Below are 27,818 nucleotides of genomic sequence, written 5' to 3' on the forward strand. Positions count from 1 at the left end.
TTTATAAAAACACTGTAATATATTTTTGGATTAGTCGTCTTTATATATATATTTTCATTAGATCAAGCTTTTACAGTTGTTAATATATATAATTATAAATATTATGGTCAAAGTTGTGAATCGGCTTGTGTACTGATCAAAGTGTTGTGATTAATATAAAACGAATAGAATATATTTTTATATGCTCTTAATCTAATGACGACCAAAGTTCAACCTTGAAAATCAAAAGTGCCTTATCAAGTTCTCCATGATTGATATTGATACATTCCCTCTATTCCCTTTTTCTTTGTCCCATTTGACTTTTCACGGTGTTCAAGACAATTTTTAAAACGTACATAACTTCATATCTATATGCGTAAAAACTATAAAAGCTAGATATATATTGATAAAATATACAATAAGATGAATCTAACAAGACTTTCGATTAATATAAACTTATGGTCAAAAATTTTAAAGTTTGACCTAGGCTATTCATTTGCAATGGGGAAAAAACCGGAGACAGAGGGAATATTATCAAATCTAAACATCATTTATAAATTAATTTAAATATTGTATCAACACACAATATTAACTAGTGTGACAGCATGATATGTTGATTGGGCTTTAAAATTAACATGGGCCGGACTTGACATGACATTTTCAATACATGTTAGAGCATTAAGCTTCATTAGGCTGAGTAGGGCTTACACAACCTAGTTTGTGCGAAAACCTCAACTTTATTCATTAAAACGATCATAAATTAAAGAACCAAAATCCAATACTTGTTCCATAATATATCAACCCAAGTTACCCAACATAATGTCATAACATCATCAAATAAATGGTGATGACAATAATGTACCACTTACAAACCAACAACCATTCTATGCAATAAAGCTAATAATCAATCCAAAGGACGAAGCTCAAAGCCATAAACAATAATTCCACTCTTCCAAATAAGTTGTTTAGTTTGCTTAATCCTCATCTCCAACACTTTCCTTTCATTCGAACCATTATTTTCACCAACACGATACTTGCTCATCTCTACCTCTAGCCATCCATCATTTCGTTGAGCCGGCCACTGATCGTCGGACCTCGTCGCAGCTCTCGAATACGACGCTACCTTGAGGTAGAAATTCTTGACGGGGGGTCCATTATTATCATCAGTGGATGGGTCTTCTTCATTAGCCTCGATCACAGACGCCTCGACGGGTGTACGTTCAAAGCCGTAGCAACGGCCGATAGCAGGATGCTCCTTGTACACAAAGTAGACACCATAAGTTGTGTTTGGCGAGAGGTATTTGGTGTGGAAATTTCCAATTATATCTAGCCAACATACGGTGATCAGTGATGCAACTTCCGGGAACCTATAATTTTAATAAAACATGTTACAATACTTACAAATCTTTCAAATTAGACCCCATTCTATTTACCTTAATTTTGCTGAGCTGAAATTATTTTTACTAAACTGAAATTATTTTTGCTGAACTTAAATTATTTTTACTGAACTTAAATTAATTTTACTGAACTTAAATTATTTTTGTTGAACTAAAATTATTTTTTACTGATTTTCTATTATAATTTTTCTTTACAAAAATTGATTTTTACTGAACTGAACTTATTTTTACTGAACTGAAATTAATTTTACTGAACTGAACTTATTTTTAATGAACTGAAATTATTTTTCCTTAATATTATTTTTTAAGGTGAAGAGAACAGGGTCTTATTGATATGTATAGTACTAGCTCATATTTATATGTTTTCAAGTTTTTGTTTTGTTTTTTTTTTTTTTTTTTTGTTGTTGTTGTTGTTGTAGGAATTTAATTTTAAGTGTGACAAATTTCTAAATTATCTAAAATCTTGCATAGCAACCATAATAAATACGGAGTATTAATTTATTATTGTCAATTATTCAACTGGTAATTGTACCTTATAACGTATCTTAAGCTTTTATTTAGTAACTACTAGTTTTGATTTATAAAATATGATATAAAAATAGTAAATTGAAATAGAGTTAATTGAAATTAAATAACTTATGTAACACTTTTTTATTTTAATTTGAATTTAATAATGTCTATTCTTTAAATTTTTGTAATAGATTTTTTTATATATAAAAAAAAAACAACAGAAGAGCATTTTGGATGGCAAATTTTTCATAAAATCATGCCAAGTGTCCATTCGGTGATTACTTTAGTATATAGTATACATATAGATAAATATTATAAAAAGTTAATATTATGAAAATTCGAGAGAAATATAACAAGATACCAAATGATAATACCTTTTTCTAATATAAAATTCACAAAAGAAGATAATCAAAGAAAAATATGTGTGAATAGTGTAATTAAAATTACGAACATTGCGACTAAAAAAGAACCGGGGAAGTATAATAAAGTACATTATACATAGAGAACTTGTTGAATTGACTACCTTATATTTTGATGATTGACTTACGTAAAACAAACTCCGACTAATGATGTTTAAAAGAGTCTTGGTTAAGCAGAAGATTCAGGTTTGAAGTAATATGTTCCGGAGTAGGAACAACAAAGTTTGGAAGACTTGATGATGAATGCAAGCTTTCAAGATGTCCTCATATCTCTATATACTTAGTTACTCAGTGTATGAACTTAAGAAACAAAAGTGTTGGAAGGAACTAAGAAGAAACATGAAGTTCCTGAAGGAACCTGAAGTTCCTGAAGGAACTTGACGATTAACGGATGACTCAGAAAAGTTTTTAACAGTTTTCAAAATCCTTAATTTAAGGAAGAGATAAAATCAGTTTGAAAATATTGGGATAAAATCAGTTGAAAAGATTTATTTTATAAATAAATAAAATCTAAATAATTCTTTAATTTAAAAGATAAATTTATTTTAAATTAATTAATTGTTTAAATATCTTTTTAATAAATAAATATTTATCTTTTTAATAAATGTTCTTTTAAACTGATTTTTGACTTGGTAAAATTCTGTTTGCTTAAAAACAGGATGCACGTTGGATTTGGGAGTCAAGTTAGTGAAATCATGGTTCTCAACTTCCTCTACTTACATCCCAACTTCCCAGTATAGGTGAACGTGGGATTGAGGGGGAAGTAGGAACATGATGGAAGCTTGGATAATCTCCCTATAAAAACAGATCAACGTTAAGTTTTGAAAGTGTGGAAAAACAATCTTAAGTATTCTGAGCATAGAGTTTCAAAGTGTTTAAAAGAGAAGTTCCTTCCATCCTTAGTCTCTTAAGTTCTTTAGAAAATACTTGTAATCATTGTGTAATTGGGTTTGGGTTGTGAGAGTTGTAAAGTGTGAGATTTGAGAGAGTTGTTTACACTGTACAAGTGATTCGGAGTAGAATCACAAAGTGTGAGAAACTGTGATTGAGGGATCACAGTTGGGTAACTTGAGTTCCTCACGGAACTTGAGTCTAGGCAACGTATTAGTGATTGTAAATCATTTTTACATAGTGCATTTATTCATTGCCTATCTCAGTGTCTTTTCTCTTAGTAGTAGATTTAATTCCGCAAAATTTACCATAGTCTACATACACTACAATTCACCCCCCCCCTCTTGTAGTATACATTGTTCTATCAATTGGTATCAGAGCAAGGAACTCGGAAAAGAAGGAAGCCCTGTCGAGTCAAGTTCCTGGAGGAACAATGTCAAAGGACGAGAGACTAGCTGAAGGTTACTCTACACAAAGACCACCACTCTTCAATGGGAAGTACTATGCCTATTGGAAGACAAGGATGGAGATGTTCATACAGTCCGAGAATTATCAAGTCTGGCGAGCTATCGAAGTAGGAGATTACGAGGTAACCAAGACCAATGCAGAAAATGAGGTAATTCCTAAACCTATCTCTGAATATGATAGAAATGACTTTGAGAAGAAAGAGATTAATGCTACTGCTAAAAAACTCCTAGTTTGGGGTTTAGGGCCAGATGAACACACTCGTGTTATGGGATGTAAAACAGCAAAAGAAATATGGGATTTACTAGAAATAACCCACGAAGGAACTCATGAAGTCAAACGTTCTAAAATTGATATACTGCTTTCTAAATATGAACGTTTTGAAATGGGTTCAAAAGAAACTATTCAAGAAATGTTTACTCGTTTTAAAAATATTACTAATGAATTAATTTCTCTTGGTAGAGTTGTTCCTATGGATGAACAGGTACGCAAAATTCTAAGAAGCCTTCCTGAAGATGAACGGTGGAGAGCCAAAGTGGCTGCTTTGCAGGAATCAAAGGACTTTACAACCTTTAACCTTGAACAACTTGCAGGTTCCTTGATAACTCATGAGCTTCACCTATCAAACAAAAGTCAAGAAAGCTCAAAAAGCCGAGGAATCGCTTTAAAAGTTGCCCAACCAAGTGATGAGGATTCCGAATCTGGAGAGGAAGAAGCTGCCATGCTAGTCAGGAAGTTAAAAAAGTTGTACCGCAACAAAAGGTTTGGTGACCAAAAGAAAAGGAACTTCAAGAAGAACCAATACTCCAAGGAAACAGGAGGTTGCCACAAATGTGGGAACACAGATCACTTCATCAAGGAATGCCCTCTCTGGGAATCAGAAAAAGGAAAAGGCAAAATGAAGGAACACGGAAAATCTAATACTCCTAACTTTTCAAAATCTGATTACAGGAAAGCCATGATAGCTGCGTGGGGAGACACAAGTTCTGAGGATGAAGAAGAATCCACGGAAGAAGAAACTGCAAACCTGTGTTTGATGGCTAAACACAGTGAAAGGTCAAAGGAGGTCGTAGTGAGGGGGAACAACCAATGGTACCTCGATAGTGGTTGTTCCAAGCACATGACAGGAGATGAATCAAGATTTCTCTCACTGACGGCCTATACAGGAGGAACTGTGACCTTTGGTGATAATAAGAAAGGCAGCATTGTTGCCGTAGGAAAAGTTGGAAGGTCAAGTTCCCAAGCTATTGATAACGTTTTTTTAGTCGAGGGCCTCAAACACAGCTTATTAAGCATATCACAATTTTGTGATAAAGGAAACTCAGTAAGTTTTGATTCTGAAAAATGTAGCATCATTCAGAATGACACTGGGAAAGTTTTGCTGGAAGGAACTCGGAAAGGGAACACTTATACAGTGGATCTCAATACAGTTCCGAGGAACAACTTAACTTGCCTCAGTGTCATTGAGGATGATCCTTTACTGTGGCATAAACGTTTTGGTCATGCAAGTTTCTCTTTGATTGATAAATTAAGAACAAGGAACTTGGTAGAGGGACTTCCTTCAATCAAGTTCCTATGTGACAAAATTTGTGATGCTTGTGTGAAAGGAAAACAGGTCAGATCATCCTTTAAATCCAAGAAAATGGTGAGTTCCACGAAACCTTTAGAGTTAATTCATATGGATTTGTGTGGTCCTATGAGGATTCAAAGTAGAAGTGGAAAGAAGTATGTCTTAGTAATTGTTGATGATTATTCTAGATTCACATGGGTAATTTTTATGTCTAGCAAAGATGAGACTTTTGATGAGTTTGTCACATTTTTCAGGAGAATTCAAAAGTCCACCGGACATCAACTGATACACCTTAGATCTGATCATGGCACTGAATTTGAGAATTTTAAATTTGATGATTTATGCAGGGAACAAGGCTTAAGTCATAATTTCTCAGCTCCAAGAACTCCACAGCAAAATGGAGTTGTGGAAAGGAAGAACAGAACCTTAGAAGACATGGCTCGAACCATGTTAATAGCCAGCGATCTTCCAAGGAACTTCTGGGCAGAAGCCGTGAATACAGCCTGTTATATTATAAATCGTGTCATGCTAAGGCCTATATTAAATAAGACACCCTATGAACTTATGAAAGGCAGAAAACCGAATATATCTCATCTGAGAGCATTTGGTTGTAAATGTTTTGCGCATAATAATGGTAAAAGGAACATAGGGAAATTCGATGAAAGAAGTGATGAAGCCGTATTTCTCGGATATGCTACTAACAGTAAAGCGTATAGAGTTTACAATAAACGCACTATGTGTGTTGAGGAAAGTGTGCATGTTATATTTGATGAAACTAATCCACTTCCATGTACACAGGAACATGAGGACTATGACTTTGAAATTGGTCTAGTACGTCCTCAAGAACAAGAAGAAGATGCAATAATTCCAAATAAGCAGCCAACTCGATTAAATGAAAATCATGAAAATCCAGAGAAGGAACTCGACATACAGACTGAAGTTCCTTCGAGAGAACAGCCTCAGAATGAAGAACCTGCCGAGGAACCAATAACACAAGAGGAAATCACTGAAGAAGAAGCAACAGGCTCAGGAAATCAGAATAGTCGAGTTCCTATCCAAACCTTCCAGCCCAAACCTTGGAAGCACCAAAAGTCACACCCACTGGACAAAATTATCAGTGACTTATGCAAAGGAACTCAGACTAGATCGCAAATGAGGAACTTCTGTGCCTTCAATGCTTTTCTATCTACTTTGGAACCTCGCAACCACAAAGAAGCCTTAGAAGACCCTGACTGGATTATAGCCATGCAAGAGGAACTCAATGAATTCGAAAGAAATCAGGTATGGCATCCTGAACCTAAGCCACTAGATAAAAAGGTCATAGGCTTAAAATGGGTCTTTCGAAACAAACTTGATGAATATGGTACAATTGTACGAAATAAGGCTAGGTTGGTTGTAAAGGGATATAACCAATAGGAGGGTATTGATTTTGAGGAAACATTTGCTCCTGTTGCTAGACTTGAGGCTATTAGAATTTTAATATCTTTTGCTGCTTTTATGGGTTTTAAACTGTATCAGATGGACGTAAAGTGTGGGTTTTTGAATGGTTTATTAAAAGAAACAGTTTACGTCGATCAACCCCCTGGATTCGAGAATCCAAATTTTCCAAACCATGTTTTTAAACTTGATAAGACTCTCTACGAACTAAAACAAGCTCCAAGAGCATGGTATGAAAGATTGTCTAAGTTCCTTTTGGAAAATGATTTTAAACGAGGAAAAATTGATAAAACTTTGTTTTTAAAATCTAAAGGAACTCATCTTTTAGTTGTACAGATCTATGTTGATGATATTATATTTGGTGCAACTAACGAATCTTTGTGCAAGTACTTTGCTGACTTGATGTGTAGTGAGTTCCAAATGAGCATGATGGGGGAACTCAATTTCTTTTTAGGACTGCAGATCAAACAAACAGAATCAGGAATATTTATACATCAGCAAAAATATGTCAAGAAACTCCTGAAAAAGTATAACCTTGACAACGCAAAGACTAACCACACTCCTATGGGAACTAACTCTAGATTAGACGAAGATCCCTCAGGAACTTGTGTGGACCAGACAATGTACAGAGGTATGATTGGTTCCTTATTATATTTAACTGCAAGTAGACCTGACATTTCTTTTAGTGTTGGTCTTTGTGCTAGGTTCCAATCAAATCCAAAAGAGTCGCATCTAACTGCCGTAAAAAGAATACTGAGATATCTTAAAGGAACGGCAGACTTGAGTTTATTCTACCCACTAAGTGATACATTCGATCTCAAAGGATTTGCTGATGCAGATTATGCCGGAGACTTAGTAAATCGCAAGAGCACGTCAGGTATGGTTCAATTCTTAGGCTCTTGTCCAGTTTCTTGGAGTTCCAAGAAACAAAACATTGTTGCTCTATCCACTGCTGAAGCAGAATATGTAGCTGCTGCTGCATGTTGCTCCCAATTAATATGGATAAAGCAACAGTTGCGTGATTTTGGCATAATTTTAGAATGTGTTCCTATATACTGTGATAATACTAGTGCTATTTGCATCTCAAAAGATCCAGTACATCATTCACGTGTAAAGCATATTCATGTTAGGCATCACTTTCTAAAAGACAATGTGGAAAAAGGCTCTATTAAATTAGAATTTGTACAAACTGAATATCAAATTGCTGACATTCTAACAAAGCCTTTGAGTAGAGAAAAATTCGAAAAGATGCGATTGGAACTCGGAATGATAAAGCTGAATTGAGCAGTTCTTCTTGGAACCCCAAGGTATGTCTTAGTGAAACGACTAAGCATTGCTATATATAACCTTGGTGTGAAAAACATAATCTCGAATCTTGCAATGAACAAGCATGTAATTCTAATGAGTGTGTGATCATGTGATTATGTCAATAAAGAAGACAAATTAAGCCATATTATTTTCCAAGTTTTTTTTTAAAAGCTCTGTACAGGTCAACCAGTATTTTACTCTGAAGTAACTTACTGGCATTTTTATTTATCTTTAAATTTTTAATTTTATCTTTTTTCATCTTATAAATTCCAAAACAACAAAAAGATTTTTTTTCTCAATTAGATTTTATCTTATTTTTATTTTTCTTTTTATTGTCAATAAATCACACAACCTTTCAACCTCCCCACTAACACGCTTTCCCACATTCACTCCCACATTCACTTCACCTAAACCGTCCCTTCACCACACCCCTTAAACCGTCACTTTTTACAAACCCTTCAACTTCATCACCTATCATCACCCGTCACTCCCCACAAACCCCTCCTCACCTTCACGTTCCCACCAACCTCCATTTATACACTTCTCCTACTTTCTCAAAATTCACCCAACCATGAAAACCAACATAAATTCCAACCCCTTAGAACGACGATCCGGACGGAACTCACCATCAAAACCCGTCCCTCCAACTATGATAATCCCTTCCTCCTCTCACGCACCAAAATGCAAGGCTACTCAACCCAAGGAAAAACCAGAAAAAACTAAGGCCCGTCGCACCAAAGCCCGGCAAACCTGAAACGACAAATTCTTACTTGGGTATGCAATTGATCACTCATGGTGCACGGATTGTAAGTTTTCCGAAATTTTAGAGTTGTTGGATTATCAAAATTGGATATATTTGTTGGATGTATGTTCAAAGTTTCCAATTTATCCTACATTAATGGATGAATTTTGCTCCTCTTTTGTTTGCGTTGATGGTGTATGTAGTGCTACGGTTGGTGGTGTGAATATTGAGTTTGATGCAGGTTATTTGGCCAAATTGTTTAAAACCCCAAATATTGGATATAGAACCTATGTCAAAAACAAATCCAAAAACACCGTAGATGGCCACAATGAAACCGAAATTGTCACATTTATTGGTGGAAACCCGAAAGTTACTACAACTAACCACAATGCCTTAACTCCTTTGCATAAACTATTGTTCAACATCATTTGGAGAGGAATTCTTCCTCGTTCCCAAAAACGCAGCACTGTAACCCTGTTAGATGCATCCCTTATCTTCTGTCTAGCAAAGAAAGTTAGCATTAACTTTCCTGCCTTAATGATAGCCCACCTAGACCACTGAATTCCCGACCTACACATACCCTATGGTTCCCTTTTGACAGTGGTGTTTCAGGATTTGAAAGTTCCTTTGCCACAAACCGAGACATACATTCTCAAACCTGAACACATCCTTCAAGAAAAATCATTGTTAAAGCTGAAATTAAAAGTGGTGAATGGGAATGTTTGTTTTGCATCTAATGTGCAAAGTGATTCCGAGGGGGAACACAGTGAGGGGGAAGGAGACAAGAAAGAGGAAAATCGTGAGGAAAATAAAAATGCAATTGGAGAGAAAGAACCAGAGAAGGATTGTGAAGAAGAGGTAGAAGAAGTTAAGAGTGATGGGGTAGTAGAGAGTGCAAATGAGGAGGAAGAAGAGGATGATCAAGAGAATGAGAAGGAGGAAGAGGATGCTCAGGAGGCATTACTGCAAGAGTTACTTCAGGAAGTTGGGGGTTCTGTCAAACACACCCCTATACCAGGCAGACGAAGGAGGAGTGTCAGACTTGCTTCATCCAAACCCAAACCCCTGCATTCTGAGCTTGTCATTGTTGAGTTGGATGAAGAATCAACTAAAGTTTCTGAAGGAACTTCCACCCAAGTTCCTCCGGGCCCCTCCTCTTCTGTTCCAGAGGGAACTCCATCACCACCTAAAATTCCATCCCCTGCTCACCACACCATACCTTCTCCCCTTGCTTCCCAGCCTTGTACTTCTGGTTTTGGATTCAGCGCTTTTAGCTCTGGTCCAAGTCTCTTGCAAATCCAGGAGGAACTTCAGCATTTGTCCACTACACTTACACAGAGTATAACTACCCTTACCTCTAAAGTGGATCACTTGGCTACTACAGTTGAGGGGCTGCAAACTCAGATGATTTCTCTGGAAAATAAAATCAATGCTCATATGGACTCCTCATCCCAGGAAGTCAAAGCTACGGTGAAGGAACAGTGCTACAAGACCATTCTCAAGGCAATCAAAGATGTTCCTTTACCATGAAGCTCCTACCACTTCCACTCTCTGCCAAACATACCTACCCCACTGTCTCTTGTGATTTATGAACAATGTTCTTCTGTTCAGTTTTTCTTTTGTTAATTTTGGATCTTTTTTGGTTTGTTTTATAGATTTTGTTTTGATTCGGTTTGAAATCAATTGGCTTGATTTGTTTTTTAATTTGATATTCTCATTCTGGTTGCATATGAACTGTGTGCGCATGCTTAATCGTTCATGAATTCAGATTTACTACTCCCTCCGTAGTTTAGTACTATATATAGCATGCTCTTTCTATCATTTTGATAATGTCAAAAGGGGGAAGAGAAGAACAAACTCAGAAAGCTGGACTCAAACCGATTCCTCTTCAAGTCTTCATCGTTTAAGCAAAGGTATAAATCTCATAATTTATTACTTTGTAGAATGATGCAGACTTCTTAATACTTAGTTTATTTTTTTCTGTTAGTTTACTGTTAATAGTTCCGAAATTTGCCTGGATGATTATTTTGTTTTAACCGAGTTTGTTTTTGTTTGTCATCATCAAAAAGGGGGAATATTGTTGAATTGACTACCTTATATTTTGATGATTGACTTACGTAAAACAAACTCCGACTAATGATGTTTAAAAGAGTCTTGGTTAAGCAGAAGATTCAGGTTTGAAGTAATATGTTCCGGAGTAGGAACAACAAAGTTTGGAAGACTTGATGATGAATGCAAGCTTTCAAGATGTCCTCATATCTCTATATACTTAGTTACTCAGTGTATGAACTTAAGAAACAAAAGTGTTGGAAGGAACTAAGAAGAAACATGAAGTTCCTGAAGGAACCTGAAGTTCCTGAAGGAACTTGACGATTAACGGATGACTCAGAAAAGTTTTTAACAGTTTTCAAAATCCTTAATTTAAGGAAGAGATAAAATCAGTTTGAAAATATTGGGATAAAATCAGTTGAAAAGATTTATTTTATAAATAAATAAAATCTAAATAATTCTTTAATTTAAAAGATAAATTTATTTTAAATTAATTAATTGTTTAAATATCTTTTTAATAAATAAATATTTATCTTTTTAATAAATGTTCTTTTAAACTGATTTTTGACTTGGTAAAATTCTGTTTGCTTAAAAACAGGATGCACGTTGGATTTGGGAGTCAAGTTAGTGAAATCATGGTTCTCAACTTCCTCTACTTACATCCCAACTTCCCAGTATAGGTGAACGTGGGATTGAGGGGGAAGTAGGAACATGATGGAAGCTTGGATAATCTCCCTATAAAAACAGATCAACGTTAAGTTTTGAAAGTGTGGAAAAACAATCTTAAGTATTCTGAGCATAGAGTTTCAAAGTGTTTAAAAGAGAAGTTCCTTCCATCCTTAGTCTCTTAAGTTCTTTAGAAAATACTTGTAATCATTGTGTAATTGGGTTTGGGTTGTGAGAGTTGTAAAGTGTGAGATTTGAGAGAGTTGTTTACACTGTACAAGTGATTCGGAGTAGAATCACAAAGTGTGAGAAACTGTGATTGAGGGATCACAGTTGGGTAACTTGAGTTCCTCACGGAACTTGAGTCTAGGCAACGTATTAGTGATTGTAAATCATTTTTACATAGTGCATTTATTCATTGCCTATCTCAGTGTCTTTTCTCTTAGTAGTAGATTTAATTCCGCAAAATTTACCATAGTCTACATACACTACAATTCACCCCCCCTCTTGTAGTATACATTGTTCTATCAGAACTGACTATAGATTTAATATGTAGAAAGAAAGAAAGAAAAACCTTGATTCAGGGATGTATTTCCAGCTCCAGTAAATACGGGTGTGTCCCCAAGCAATCTTCAACTTCCTGGCACCGAGCATGAAGATTTTCTTCCCAGTACAATCATCCAAGGCAAAGCTCTAAATAATACAGCGTAATTTAACATGAATATATTACCAAGTGGTAGGAAAAAACACAAATTATGTCTGTAACAAACTAATAGTAACTAGCTAGTAGGAAACAACTTAACAACACAAATTTGAAATAACTGGTATATTATTGCAACTAACTAACCCTAAAAAAAATGCTCTCTGCAAAGCCAATTCTTGTGAGAGAGAAAGCACCCACGGAAATAAATCTCAATCAAATGCTATCTACTGAGGAACGAGACTTGCTTGCTCGTTCATCAAAAAAAACAAAACGAAAAATTAATCAATTAAATGTCAACAATGTAAACAATCCTGAGAAGACTATGCAGAATGGTGAAGGAATGGGGCATTTCCCTCCACTACAACACCAAACTACATCGTTTAGAGAGATATGGTGGCCACAAATAGCCATGGATGTATTCAAGGAATGCAACCACTACTGGAAGAGGAAGATGAAACCTCTGATGATGATGAACCTCCAAAGGGAATTGAAGATGATCCAAAGTGTCCTATTATTCTGTTATCCAAAGAAGAAAATAAGCGCCTCAGGCAACCGTGGAAACATACCCTAATAATCAAAATGTTCAATAGCAAAATTGGATATATGTCTTTAATGAAACGGCTGAAGCGCAAATGGGAATTGAAGGGTGGTTTGGCCATGACTACTTCATCGCTCGTTTCTCTAGTATCGATGACTACAATCATGTACTCACTCAGGGTCCATGGATGCTTGACGACAACTATCTTACAATCCGTAAGTGGTTACCCAATTTCATCCCGGATGATGCTCCAATGAGGTTCCTCACAGCCTGGGTTCGCATACCAAATCTCTGTGTGGAATATTTTGACAAAGAATTTCTACAGAAAGTTGGTGGGAAGATTGGCAAAGTCATAAGAATCGACAATAATATAGCAATGGCCCAACGAGGACAATTTACTAGATTAAGTGTGGAACTTGATCTTACTAAACCATTGCTCTTGAAATTCTGGCTAAAAGGGAAAGTTTGGAAGATTCAATATGAAGGCCTACGTATGATCTGCTTCAACTGTGGGAAAATTGGTCATCAAGGGGATAAATGTGAGTCCATGGCTCATACTGAAGAAGAGAGTAGCTTTGTTCCAGAGACTCTAATTCCTTCGAAAGATGCAGTTATTCCTACAGTGGAACAACATGACTACGGGTCTTGGATGTTAGTAAAAAAAACCTCCGCCTAGGAAAAAACCAGCTAAACCTGATAAGGTGCAAGCAGTATCGAACAAGGATGGTCAGCCTAAGGGGGTCAATCAGGGACCAGCCGTGGCAGTCAAGGAGTCAAAGGCAGGCAAAAACGGGTCAAGGTACGCGATTTTAGAGGAGCACAATGAGGATGAAAATATGGAAACAGGAAATTTGCATAACCAAATTAATGAAGATTTGGTAGTAAATCTTGGAGATAACTCTGCTGGGGTAGAAAACGTTATCAATTTGGAAAATTCTCCCAATATTGATGATATTAAATTACCTAAGACTCCTTTTTCCATGGGAAAATCAAATCAAAATCCCAAAATTAGTGGACAATTTATGGGAAGCCAATACACAGAAGCCAATACAAGAAGCAAACACAGAAGCTATCGCCATCGAACCACAAACTACCACCCTTAAGCTACAAAATTTGTCCCAAATTTCCCCCCTTGTCACTCATGTCTCTCCCACCGCCAACCCCAATTCAACTTCGGATTCCCCCGGAGAAGATACTATGTGGGAACCTGCCAACGGAAAGACCGTATCTCTACATTCTCGACCCCCTGATTCACAAGATGGAGGTGGAGATTCATTCATGGGCGGTGTCGATGCTAATGACCCCAGAACTGATGGTGACCTTGAGGTTACCATGGAGGATTAAACAAGCTTTTAATGATCTATTAAGAGCTTATGCAGCCAAGTTCCCTCAATCTAGTAGTTTAATGAATAATACCCATCATATGATATAAGGTACTGGAAATAAAGAATTTCTCTCTGTTCTTCGAGAAATTGTTCGAATTAATAAACCCATTGTTCTTGCACTGGTTGAAACACACATGGGAGGAGATCATGCTGATAGAGTTGCTAATATCCTTGGGTACAATGGACATACTCGTGTCGATGCTCAAGGTTTTAGTGGAGGAATATGGGTGTATTGGAAGCCGGAATTAGTCACTGTAGATCCGATTGAACAAGCAAACCAATATATCACGATGCAAATCACTAAGGTTGGTGAAGAACCTTGGTATTTTTCTGCAATATATGCTAGCCCCGATCCTTCAAAAAGAACGGAGTTATGGGATGCACTCTCGGACTTTGCTAATAGAAACAATAAACCTTGGCTCTTAGCGGGTGACTTCAATGAAACGCGCTTTGGATGGGAAAGAAATTCTAGTTGCCCTGACACCACTAGAAGAAGTCACAAATTTAATGCTTGGGTGCATGAAAATAATCTGATTGAAATTGAATTTTCCGGCCCTGCTCACACATGGGCTAGAGGAAATTCAGTGGAAACAAGAAGGAGTGCTAGACTTGATCGTGCTCTGTGTTCGGGTGAATGGGGTATGCGTTTTGACAAAGCTCAAGTCCGACACTTACCTGCGTTGCAATCTGACCAAAAGAAGCTTTCGTTTGAAAGAAACTCTAGTCTGATCAAGCTGGAATCGAAACTTCGAAGAGAACTAGACACGGTACTTAATCAGGAAGAGCTCCTTTGGTACCAGAAATCGAGAGTCGAATGGTTAAAAAACGGAGACCGCAACACTACGTTCTTCCATCTAAGCACGATCGTTCGAAGGTGGAGAAATAATGTTGTAGCTATAAAAAATAGTGACAATCAGTGGGTACATGACAAAGCTGAAGTCAAGGCACTTGTTGTGAATTATTTTACATCGCTCTTTATAGATGAAGGCGAAGATGTGGAATATCAAATACCTTCAGGGGTGAGCACGCCTATTGCGCACGAAGATTGGTGCAAATTGGTCAGACCTTTCACTAAGAGTGATATCGACCTTGCTATTAATACAATGGGCTCACTTAAAGCACCGGGACCTAATGGGTTTCAAGCGCTGTTTTATCAGAAAAATTGGGATTTAGTGGCACCCAATGTTTATTTCATGGCCTTGTGTTAGAATCCAACTCCTTTTGATGTATTAGATTCCATTTAAGTGATTTCCTAGAGTTTAGGTTATGTTTTCTTAGCTTGAGGTCCCATTATTGTGTTACTGTCAGATCAGTGTTCACTAGGGATTCTCCTTGTATGTCATTTAAAGCTCTTTAGAGGGCGAATGATTAATGAAATCTTAAAGCCTTCTACCAAGTTTTGCCTTGCTTTTATGCTTGTTTGTTGTTAGACCTTTATAGATATTGTGTCTTACTTGCATATTAGCTCCCCTCCAACCCAACTTGATGCGCTAAGGATTCGTGGTTCGGACCCGCTTGTGCCCGCTTTGAAGTATCGGTCGTCACAAGCCCCGACCACCCGCACTCCGTCGCCCAGATAGACGTGAGTGCTCCTGAGATTCTATTGCTCGCTTGTGTTGCTTTGTGCTCATAAGCCCCTCTTCCGCTCAAGGCTAGCGTTCTTGCCGCCAAAAGGCTAGAGCGCGCCGCACGTTTCGGGGTCCAAACTCCCGGACCGTGACAGCTGGTATCAGAGCCGAGGCTCAAACCTCGTCGCAAGCAACCCGTGTAGGCACCAAGGAGGGCTACACGAAGATGGAATTCGTAGAAGAAAGGCTCGCTTGGCTCGAGGAGAAGGCGGACAAATGGGCCGAGCTCCAAGTCATTGTACACGAGCAAGCCGAGCAAATTGTGAAATTGATGGCTGACAGAGATGCCCTCCGCGAACAATTGCAATTTGTTCAAGGAAAAGCCGACGAAGCACTTGAGAAATGTGCTACCTTAACGCGCGCTGTGGGCAGAGACGCACTGGGTGTTGGTGCGGCGAAGATAAAGCCGCCCAAACCTCGCGACTACAGTGGCGCTAGAGATGCGAAAGAAGTTGATAACTTTCTCTTCGACATGGAGCAGTACTTCCGAATATGTCAACTAAGTGACGATCAGAAGGTGGGTACTGCCATCATGTACTTGTCCGAAGATGCTAAGCTGTGGTGGCGCACCAAGCACGCAGACATCGAAGCAGGAAGGATCAAGATTGATACATGGGCGGAGTTCAAAGAGGAACTCAAAGAACAATTCTACCCCGTCAACACAGCGTTTGTTGCACGGATGAAGTTGCAAGAGTGCCGCCAGAAGGGTTCTCTTCGCAACTATGTTAAGGAATACTCGGCGATAATGTTGGACATCACAGACATGAATGAGAAAGATCGTGTGTTCAACTTTGTCAACGGGCTAAAGGAATGGGCGCAGCGAGAGATTTTGAGGCAGAATATTGATACCCTCGCTGCTGCTATGTGTGCTGCTGAGAGATTGATGAACTACTCAGTCGGGAAGGGTCGTCAATTCGAGAAGGATTCAAGTGGGACGTCAACACGCTCTAACAGTTCGTCTCCAAGCTCTCCAAAGGGTACAGAGAACGGCTCACGAGTATCGTCCAACACCATTAATACATATCATAGAAGAAGTGGAGGAGGTGATGCCCAGAGACAAACATCTACCCCCTCCCACTACTCAGGAAACTCGTGGGCCGACGCATCCTCGGAAAACACAAGGGCAATAAACTGCATACTTTGTCGAGGTCCACACAAATGGTGGGATTGCGAGCATAAAGAAGAACTTGACAAGATCCAAAAGAGATTGTCATCCATGTCCGTTCAGGAGGCCACAAAAGAGACTAGCAGCGATGAGGAGCCCACATATAGGATGGGTTCCATACGACGCCTGAGTGCTATGAGAATGATAGCACCTCAAGAAGAACCAGAAGTCCGATATCTTTCGGCAATGCGAGTGATGGAGCCTGAGAAGAAGGCAACATCGAAGAAACAAGCTCGCACCAAAAAACCCAGAGAAGCGGGAGATGAAACCCATGGAGTTGGCAACATCCCAGATACACACCCGCCAAAACCAGAATCAGTCACAAGGTTCGAAGCAAAGAGCGACGAGCCCAGAGACACCAAAGAGACACCAAAGAAGAACCTCCCAAGAGGGAGGAAAAACAGTGGTTGAGCAAACAACGCAGGGCGCATGCAAGGGATTACAAAGAAAATGGTCACCCAAGAGGCACCAGCCACAACTTGAAGCTCTCCACCACAGTCTCAAGGAAGCAGCTCCCCAACAGATGATGGTGGAAGCAACTGTCCCCCTTAATTCAACAGATTCCCCTCCCAGGAGGAAATTTAGAGATGAAGCTCTCAACAAGATGTTCGAGCCGAGCGACTCCAGAGACAAGCTCCTCGTCAACAAAGAAGATCCAGCTCAAGAGTCAGATAAGATTCCAGAAGATAGCCGCACCAACGGCGCATCCGAAAATTGAGATAGTTTAGGGTTTTCTAATTTTGATTGTAACTTTTGTAAGTCGACGAGGTCGTCGACAGCTTAAGTGGGGGAGGATGTTAGAATCCAACTCCTTTTGATGTATTAGATTCCATTTAAGTGCTTTCCTAGAGTTTAGGTTATGTTTTCTTAGCTTGAGGTCCCATTATTGTGTTACTGTCAGATCAGTGTTCACTAGGGATTCTCCTTGTATGTCATTTAAAGCTCTTTAGAGGGCGAATGATTAATGAAATCTTAAAGCCTTCTACCAAGTTTTGCCTTGCTTTTATGCTTGTTTGTTGTTAGACCTTTATAGATATTGTGTCTTACTTGCATATTAGCTCCCCTCCAACCCAACTTGATGCGCTAAGGACTCGTGGTTCGGACCCGCTTGTGCCCGCTTTGAAGTATCGGCCGTCACAAGCCCCGACCACCCGCACTCCGTCGCCCAGATAGACGTGAGTGCTCCTGAGATTCTATTGCCCGCTTGTGTTGCTTTGTGCTCACAAGCCCCTCTTCTGCTCAAGGCTAGCGTTCTTGCCGCCAAAAGGCTAGAGCACGCCGCACGTTTCGGGGTCCAAACTCCCGGACCGTGACACCTTGGCTGCTCTCGAAGGCAGGGGCTTACCGGAGTCAGTTAATGAAACTTTCCTTGTTCTTCTTCCGAAAACAGAAAACCCTGAAATTCCTGCCCAATTTCGTCCTATTGGACTTTGTAATGTAGCCTATAAGATCATTACTAAGGCCATAGTGAACCGAATTAAGCCCGTGCTTCCCAAAATAATTGCAAATTCTCAAGCAAGCTTTGTCCCGGGTAGACAAATTACTGACAATATTGTCATAGTTCAAGAAGTTCTTCATACAATGAAACGCAAGCAAGGAGGAAAAGGGTATATGACTATCAAAATTGATTTTGAGAAGGCATATGATTGCTTGAAATGGTCCTTCATTAGAGATACTTTGCTTGATATGAATTTCCCACTCTTATTAGTTGAGGTTATAATGCAATGTGTCACCTCACCTTCAATGAGAGTCCTATGGAATGGGGAAAAATCGGAGGTGTTCTATCCTTCGAGAGGAATTCGTCAAGGAGATCCCCTTTCTCCATATTTATTTGTGTTATATATGTATGGAACGCTTGAACCAAGTAATTGAAGAAGCTTTGTCCCTCAACAAGTGGAGGCCGATTTTTGCAAGTCGTGGAGGGCCTGCCTTGACAAATTTATTTTTTGCCGACGACTTGATTTTGTTCGCTGAAGCTTCTCCAGAACAAGCAGCCGTGGTAAAAGATTGCCTTGAAAGATTTTGTAAGGCATCTGGACAACGAGTGAGCCTCCCAAAATCGAGAGTTTATTACTCTCCCAATGTAACCGTATCTGAGCAGTGCAATATCAATACGGTACTAGGGATGGAAAGCACAGAAGATCTGGGTTTCTACTTAGGTATGCCCACTCTCACAAACCGTGTGTCGAGGGAAACTTTTTCTCACTTATGTGAGAAAATTGATCGAAGATTATCGAGGTGGAAGACCAAGTACCTTTCTTTGGCAGGCCGAATCACCTTAGTAAAATCTACAATTTCAACCATGGCCAATTATTCTATGCAAACCGCAAAAATCCCTCGGTCAGTTTGCGATGACATTGACAAAAGAACGAGAAGGTTCATTTGGGGAGGGACCGAGGAAAAAAGAAGTGTTCACCTCCTTTCGTGGGATACCCTTCAATTACCTAGAGACAAAGGCGGGATAGGTATGAAGTCTGCAAGACAATCTAACTCGGCCTTCTTAACCAAACTTGGTTGGAGAGTCCTCACCGAGCCTAATTCTCTATGGGCAAGAGTCCTACGTTTCAAATATTGTCATGGAAGGTGTGACATTGACATGTTCACCCAATCTTCAAACATGTCAAATGTATGGAAAGGTATCACCGAGAATGCTGGATGGTTGAAACAGGGCTCAAAGGTTGCAATAGGAAATGGTCGAACTACCCTTTTTTGGGACCACTGCTGGGCCTCGGATGCACCCTTAAGAGATGATGCTACTGCGATTATCCCAATCGAATTAGATGGAGAAATTGTACAGGAAATGTGGGACAGTGACTACTGCGATTATCCCAATCGAATTAGATGGAGCAATTGTACAGGAAATGTGGGACAGTGACTTGGGTTGGAAGTGGGAGCTGTTTGCACACCTTCTGCCGAATGCTATCTTACAACTAATAGCAGCACATAAAATCATCGAAGATCCAGAAGCAGGGGATTTGCGGTTTTGGAAGGGTTCTTCGAAGGGTAAATTCTTGATCAAAAGTGCATTGCAAATTATGAAAATCCAGGATAACATAATTAAACATCCTAAATGGAATTTGGCATGGCAAGCTCCTGTACAACAAAGGGTTCGTAGCTTCCTTTGGTTGTGTCTTCTTGATAGATTGCTTTGCAATATAAATCGATTCAAGAGACAACTAACTGATGATCCTCGTTGCCAAGTTTGCAATGAAAATGATGAAGAATCAATCCTTCATATGTTGAGAGATTGCCCCAAGGCACGAAGTGTTTAGAGGAATGTAGGTAACAATGCTCTCACCCCTTCCTTCTTCACTGGCTCATTCGAAGAATGGTTCCTTCGCAATATGGACAACTCGGAAGACTCTCATTCGGAAAAGGTGGCAGACTTGCTTTGCAACTTCTCTCTAGTGGATTTGGAGATGGAGAAACAACATCACGTTTGGAAGAGGAGATGGTGTTCCAACCGACACAGGGGCATTTATTAAAGACAGAGTTGAGGAAACTTTGATGGCTTTGACAGTTTATCCTATTGGTGGCAATATTCTGGGAAAAAAGCCAAGACACGAAATCTTTGTGAGATGGATTGCTCCACCTCCCAATTGGTTCGCACTGAATATCGATGGAGCAACGAAGGGTTCTCCAGAACAAGCTGGGGGAGGAGGGGTAATCCGTAATGCTGCTGGTCAATTTATGCAAGGATTTACAACCAGATTTGGAGTATGTAATTCCTACAGGGCTGAACTGTTGGCGCTTGAAATTGGGCTTCAGATGGCAGTTGACAGAGGCATTGACAAGCTAGTTCTGCAAATGGATAACCAGGCGTGCATTGAAGCAATCAAAGAAGCAAAACATCAAGGAGGCGAGTGTTATCACGTCTTGAACAATTGTCGTAATCTTTTAAAATATTTTTGTAATGTAGTAGTTAATCACTGTTTTAGGGAGGGAAATAAAGTGGCCGATCGTCTAGCTAATCTAGGGGTGGTCGTTGAAGAAAAAGTAACTTATTTTGATGTTCCTCCACTCGAAATAAGGAACTTACTCTGGGAGGACTTAGTCGGGGTTACCTCACCTCGTTTTGTTAGATAGTTTTTTTCTCTTTTGTTTGTGTGTGTCGGGTTTTACCCTCTTCAGCATCAAAAAAAAAAACTAACCCTAAAAAAAATTGTTGTCTCTTGCCTAATTTTATAGTATCATTTAATAAAATAGTTAAATATGTGTATTTATGGAAACGTTAAAGAAATTTTATTCTTTTAGTCCTTTTATCACTTCTATGTACATAAAAAACAACCGATTGTTTTCTCAAAAAAAAAAAAAAAAAAAAAAAAACAACCGGTTGTTTGAAATGACCGGTCTCTTATTGCAACTAATCTTAAATTTTTTTTAGTCACTAAATCTAAAAAGTGTGTATTTGACTTTTTGAGAACGACAAAAAGATATATTATCTTCACTAATTTTTTTTTACTTCATTTATTAATTTTATGGATATCATAACAGTATAACTGGTTATTTAAAACAATCGGTCTCTTATTGCAACAAATATTTTTTTTAAAAAAAAATCTTTGAATGAATCTGAGTAATTTATTTAAGCCTTTGAAGTAGAGAAACTTAGAGAGAATAATTAAATAAGTGTTTTTCCCCTACTCTTCCTCCTTTTATTTTCTTACCCCATATTTCTTACAAAATTATACTTATTTATTCTATATCACCAAGAATACACTTAAATAAATTAGCTAGGTTGTTTCAAAAATTAATAAATAAATAAGTAAATAAATTAGCTAGGGTGTCTATTTGATCAATGTTTGGTTTTAATTTACGTCATATTCGATCCACATTAAAATTCAATTTTAAAAACTTTAATCCAATCCAATTCAATCCAATTAAAATTTTGTAATGTGGATCCAACCCGAAACCTGATTTCAAATAAACATCCATTATTTTCATTTCAATTGCTCTTATTTAATAATAATGGAATTAAAAAAATAAACAAGTTATTAAAAATTGGATGGCCTATATGGCTTCATAATACCTTAGGGAGGATTTAGGATGTTTAATTGGGTTAGCTAGCTTGTTGTGATTTCTATGCATCCAGTGTCACTATTTTTAGTTAACTTAAAAATAATTTTTGATTTGTAGCAATTAAAGAATTTGGATTTTTGATTTATATAGATCTATACCCCTTTAATTCGATTTGATCTGATTTTGAATTTTTATTAAATAAAGGCCAATCTAATCCAATACAATTTTTCAAAACTTGGATTTTGATTGTCCAATTTACCTTGAGGGATTTGATGACCGAGTTCTTCTAAGCTTTTGGAATTGATAATAAAAATTAAAAAAAAAGTGTTTTGTTCAATTTTTATTTTGCACATATATAGTGATATTCAGTAGTTGAGCATAACGATTGAATTTTGGGAGAGTGGGATTTATACTGTGCATGTATCTCAGTTGTACTCCGTACAATTTAAACTATTTTCACCCATTATTCTTCTAGTTGTGCATAACAAGGTTTTAATATGATGACAGAATATACATGAAAACGGCGGAAACAGAGGAATGTTCTCATATTTCTAGGTTAATTTTTCATTCATTCTCCCTTGATCACAAGGCATTAGACTACCAGCATATATATATGGTCCTCTGAACTTCCAAAGCATGACATATGTCCACTAGATCAACTTAGGAAAAGGCAAACAAGAAACAAACAGCTAGAAACAGACAAAAAAGAAAGCTGGAGCAGCTGGCAAGTATACAGCACAACATTAGGCACCAATTACTACTACTACCCTTCAATACTCCCCCTCAAGAGGAGAGGAAAGGGACTGAACTCCAAGCTTGCTAAGGAGACTCTGTTGTTGAGCTGCAGGTAAGACCTTTGTAAACACATCAGCAATCTGATTTCCACTTGAAATATAGGTGGGTTGTACCGTTCCATCCTTAACTTTATCTCGAATGAAATGACAGTCAATCTCAACATGTTTAGTCCTCTCATGTTGTACAGGATTAGCATCTATGGACAACGCTTCCTTTTTGTCACAAAAGACTGGTATACTCCCATACACCTTGATTCCCAGTTCTTTTATCAGTTGTTTCATCCACATAACTTCACATATGGTCAAGGCCATTGATCTATACTCTGCTTCTGCTGTAGAACGAGCAACAACTCCTTGTTTCTTTACTTTCCATGAGACAGGAGAATCACCGAGTAGAATGCAATAGCCAGTAGTAGATTTTCTAGTAATAGGACATCCTGCCCAATCACTATCACAATATGCCTTCAATTCAGCTCCAGTATTGGAAGCAAGAAGAATTCCCTGATCTCTAGATCCTGATAAGTACCTTAGTACTCTTTTTGCTGCCTGAAAATGAGCTGAAGTAGGTGAGTGCATGAACTGACTCAGAGTATGCACAGTAAAGACAATATCAGGTCTAGTAATAGTAAGATAGATAAGTTTCCCTATGAGCCTTTGGTACATTTTTGGATGCTCTAGAGGAGTCCCTATATTAAGAGTGAGCTTAACATGACAGTCCATTGGAAGACGAAGGGGCTTGCAATTGGTGAGATTGTACTCACTCAAAATATCCTTGACATATTTTCTCTTGCTGTGCTGGGTGAAGAGAGTGTAGTCTGATTTGGACTGTATGTATCCATTCCCTATCAAAGCTGCACTGAGCTTAGCATACCACTGTCTAGGAGCCTGTTTTAGCCCATAGAGAGATTTGGTCAGTTTGCATACCTTCTTACTAGCATCAGCTTCCCCTGAGAATTCAGTTCCAAATCTGAAGCCCTTACCAAGATACCCAGGTGGCATCTTCATATATACAGTTTCTGTCAAGTCTCCATGGAGAAAGGCATTCTTTACATCCATTTGATGTACATCCCATTCTTTAATAGCAGCAATAGCCAATAATGACCTTACATTAGTCATTTTTGCAACTGGGCAAATGTTTCTTGGTAATCAACACTAAATTTCTGATTATTTCCCAAGACAACAAGTCTAGACTTGTGCCTCTCTATTTTTCCAGATTTAGGATTGTATTTGGTTGTATAAATCCACTTGCAGCCAATAGCCTGTTTTCCTTTGGGCAGAGTAGTTATTTCCCAAGTGTTGTTCTCTTCCAGAGCATCTAACTCCTCATTCATTGCCTGTCTCCAATGTGAGTGAGCAACTGCATCTGTGAAATGCACAGGATCTTTTTCTTTTTCTTGAGAAGCCATCATACAAAAATATTCTGATGTAACAGGTGCATGAGTAACCTGTTTCACTGCTTCCACATAGGTCATATTCCCCATCTTATAATCCTTATGCCACACAGGAGTTTTATGATCTCTTCCTGACTTTCTTACAGGGACTGCCCTCTCTTGTTCACTGTCAAGCTGTTCATTATATCTAGGTTCTGTGTTTGGCATAGGTTCAGGTTCAGGTTCATTTTGAGTGGTGTTAGTGTTTGGGTCAGGGGTGTTTATACTGGTTTGGTTGTGCACATCATAGTCATCAATCCATGGTTTCTGTGAGGGATTAACTGGTGTTTTTTCTTTTGGAAAAGCAGTGTACATTAGATGATAAGGATAAACATTTTCATAGAATCTCACATCTCTTGACACAAACATCTTCTCACTCATTAAGTTCAGGAGTTTGTATCCTTTTTTATTTTGAGGATACCCCAAAAAGATACATGGTACTCCTCTGGCTTCAAATTTATCATTTTTCCTCTCTGGGTTAGATGCCATAGCAAGACATCCAAAAACTCTCATTTGTCATAATGAGGTTTCTTCTCATACAGAACTTCATAAGGTGTCTTATTTTTCAAGATCACAATAGGCAATCTATTTGTTATATACACAGCAGCATGAACACAATCACCCCAAAACTTCAAGGGAAGACCTGCCTGGAATCTTAATGCTCTTGCCATTTCTAGAATATTCATGTGCTTTCTCTCAACCCTTCCATTCTGCTGAGGCCTATCCACACAAGAGGTTTGATGAATAATCCCAAGCTTCTCAAAGAATGGTCTACAATTCTGATCATCAAACTCTAGAGCATTATCACTCCTCATGATCTTCACTTTTTTGTTGTGTTGAGTTCTCACCATGTTAACAAAGTTCTCTATCACCTGGAAAGCATCTGATTTTTGCACCAAAAGATTGATCCAGGTTGCCCTTGAATGATCATCAACTAAAGTCAGAAAATACTTGTATTTTCCTTTAGTTGCAACTTTATAAGGACCCCATGTATCCAAGTGAACAAGCTTAAACTGTTCTCTGGCTCTTGAGTCACTCAAATTATATGGCAATTTAGTGAATTTTGCAAGAGGACAGGTTAGGCAAACATTTGTACTTCCAGTATTCATACCCTTCAGTCCAGGTATTTTCTCGATTCTTGCCATGGGAGCATGGCCCAGTCTATGATGCCACAGGGTTCTGGTACTCAGAATAGGAGCTTCCTGTACCACTGTTGGTACTTCTCTGTATGCATTTGTGTTCAGAGCTGCTGTTTCACTTTTACTGCATACACTATTCTTCTCAATCTCTTTCTTAATCTCTTGCAACACACTCTCTATTGGAGCATTCTTAAGATAATACAGACCATTTTTCATCACTCCAACCCCTTTCACCACACTGGTCTTCAGCTCTTCTATAATGCAATACTTAGTATAGAATAATACCTTGCACTCGTAATCTTGAAGAAGGTTATTTACAGATAACAAATTATGCTTAAAAGAGGGAACATAAAGTACATTTTTAAGCAACAATTCATTCTCAAGTTTCACATTACCAACATGACTAATACTAGCAGTTTGCCCATTTGGTAAGTTAATTTTAGGTTCTGTGAAACTTCTTACAAGATTAATCATTCCATCTAAGCACCCAGTCATGTGGTCAGAAGCACCAGAGTCAATAATCCAGCTATTTGAAATGGACTCAGCAAAGTGACATGATACCATACCTGCATATCCTGTCTCAAGTTCATCATCTGTATCTGGTCCTGCTGCTTTTGATGATGCCGGTATCATGCGTAACATAGATTCTATTTGCTGCATTGTGTATTGGTTGGTTGAGCTGGCACTGCTCATCCCAGACTCACTCTGAGTAGTGCTTTGAACATTTGCTGCAGATCTGCTCACTCCTTGCCTGTTCTTGCTCCATTTGGGATTTCCATTGACACTCCTACCTCTATCCCTTTGAGGATGTGTCTTGGATTTTGGATGTCCAGATGGATATCCAATCACTTCCCAGCACTTTACAGTGGGGTGCCCCTTTTTTCCACATACTGTGCAAGCTCCCCCTGTCCCTTTACTGAACATAGCTAGGCTTTCATATTCTTCCTTAACCTGAGTAAGGATGGTTCTCTGTGATTCTTCCTTCTCTAGGAAGCTACAAGAAGTCTCAACAGATGGCAGAACTTTCATCATAAGAATCTGACTCCTTTGTGCTCCATATGCTTCCTCTAATCCATTCAGAAACTGGAAAAGTTTCTGCTCGTCTTTCTGCTTCTCTATTGTTGTGAGAAAAGCAGAAAATTTAACACTCATTGTTGAGATAGGAGGCAGAGTAGTAGGAGATTCCAACTCCTCCCATATAGCCTTCATATGAGTATAATACTCACTGATAGACTTGTTCAGTTGTTTGGTCTCATACAACTCCTTGTTGAGTTTGTATTTTCTAGACCCATTTATGAGTGAGAACCTCCTCTCCAACTGGATCCAGATTTGTTCAGCATTATCCACATACAAGATGGACTTCCTGATTGATTCTGAGACTGACCCCAAAATCCATGAGATTATCATGTTGTTACATGTATCCCATGCTTCTGCTTTTACACTGTCGGAAGTGTCTTTCTTCTGAGTTCCCGTCACAAACCCAGTTTTCTTCTTGATGCCAAAGCAATCTCCATAGATCTCTTCCATGACCTGAAGTTAGAAGAGCCTTGAAGTTTCTCAATGGACTGAAAATTATTTCCATCAGAGGGGTGCAAATACAGTGGACTCGTAACATCTATTGTTGTAGCCATTAGACTTTCTCACCAAAAATCAAGACTTTTATGAACAAACTCAATAGTATTTAGCAGATCTTTAGACAGAAAACACAAAGGAATAAAAAAGATAGAATTTTTTGAATTTTTCTTAGGCAAAAATGAGCCTATGGCTTTGATACCATGATGACAGAATATACATGAAAACGGCGGAAACAGAGGAATGTTCTCATATTTCTAGGTTAATCTTTCATTCATTCTCCCTTGATCACAAGGCATTAGACTACCAACATATATATATGGTCCTCTGACCTTACAAAGCATGACATCTGTCCACTAGATCAACTTAGGAAAAGGCAAACAAGAAACAAACAGCTAGAAACAGACAAAAAAGAAAGCTGGAGCAGCTGGCAGAGTATACAGCACAACATTAGGCACCAATTACTACTACTACCCTTCAATATAATAAGACTTTGTTATGTTATTTTTTGTAGTAAAATTGATCTCTAACTAAATAGAACTCGACTGGATTGGTCTTATAATAATTTATTAACATGACTCATTTCATAGCCTTTTTCACGTGGCTTTTCTCACTTATATTAGTGACTGTAAATTAAACACTTGGATCAACAACTAAATGTGCTATGTGTATTAAATAAATGAGAGGATTTACCAACATGAGCATTGTTGTTCAAGAGTATAGGATTCTGGCAGAGATATAAAAAGAGAGCCTTCTTGTTTTTTAATACTTGTTCATCAATTTGGGTTGATGAATGAGAGATAAAGTCATGACAATCAGATGGAATAAACTTCTCCCAAACATAGTTTGATTTCGAGGCAGATAAAAACTGCCTCGAAACCATTGATGATCGGATAACATCTTTCGGTGTTGTTAATGTAAGTATATGTGAGACATTTCACAGCAAGATCTGCTAAGTTCATATGATGCATGTTTTTTTAGGAGGTTACAAATTTACAGGGAAATGGGATTAGGA

At 38.2% G+C, this 27,818-nt stretch overlaps 1 pseudogene; it reads right to left on the reverse strand.

The window, feature by feature from the left end:
* Positions 1-850: 850 nt before the first annotated feature.
* Positions 851-27,774, reverse strand: LOC110700540 (annotated as a pseudogene).
* Positions 27,775-27,818: the final 44 nt, after the last annotated feature.

The sequence above is a fragment of the Chenopodium quinoa genome, unplaced genomic scaffold (genome assembly GCF_001683475.1).
Source record: "Chenopodium quinoa cultivar QQ74 unplaced genomic scaffold, ASM168347v1, whole genome shotgun sequence".
Classification (NCBI taxonomy): Eukaryota; Viridiplantae; Streptophyta; class Magnoliopsida; order Caryophyllales; family Amaranthaceae; genus Chenopodium; species Chenopodium quinoa.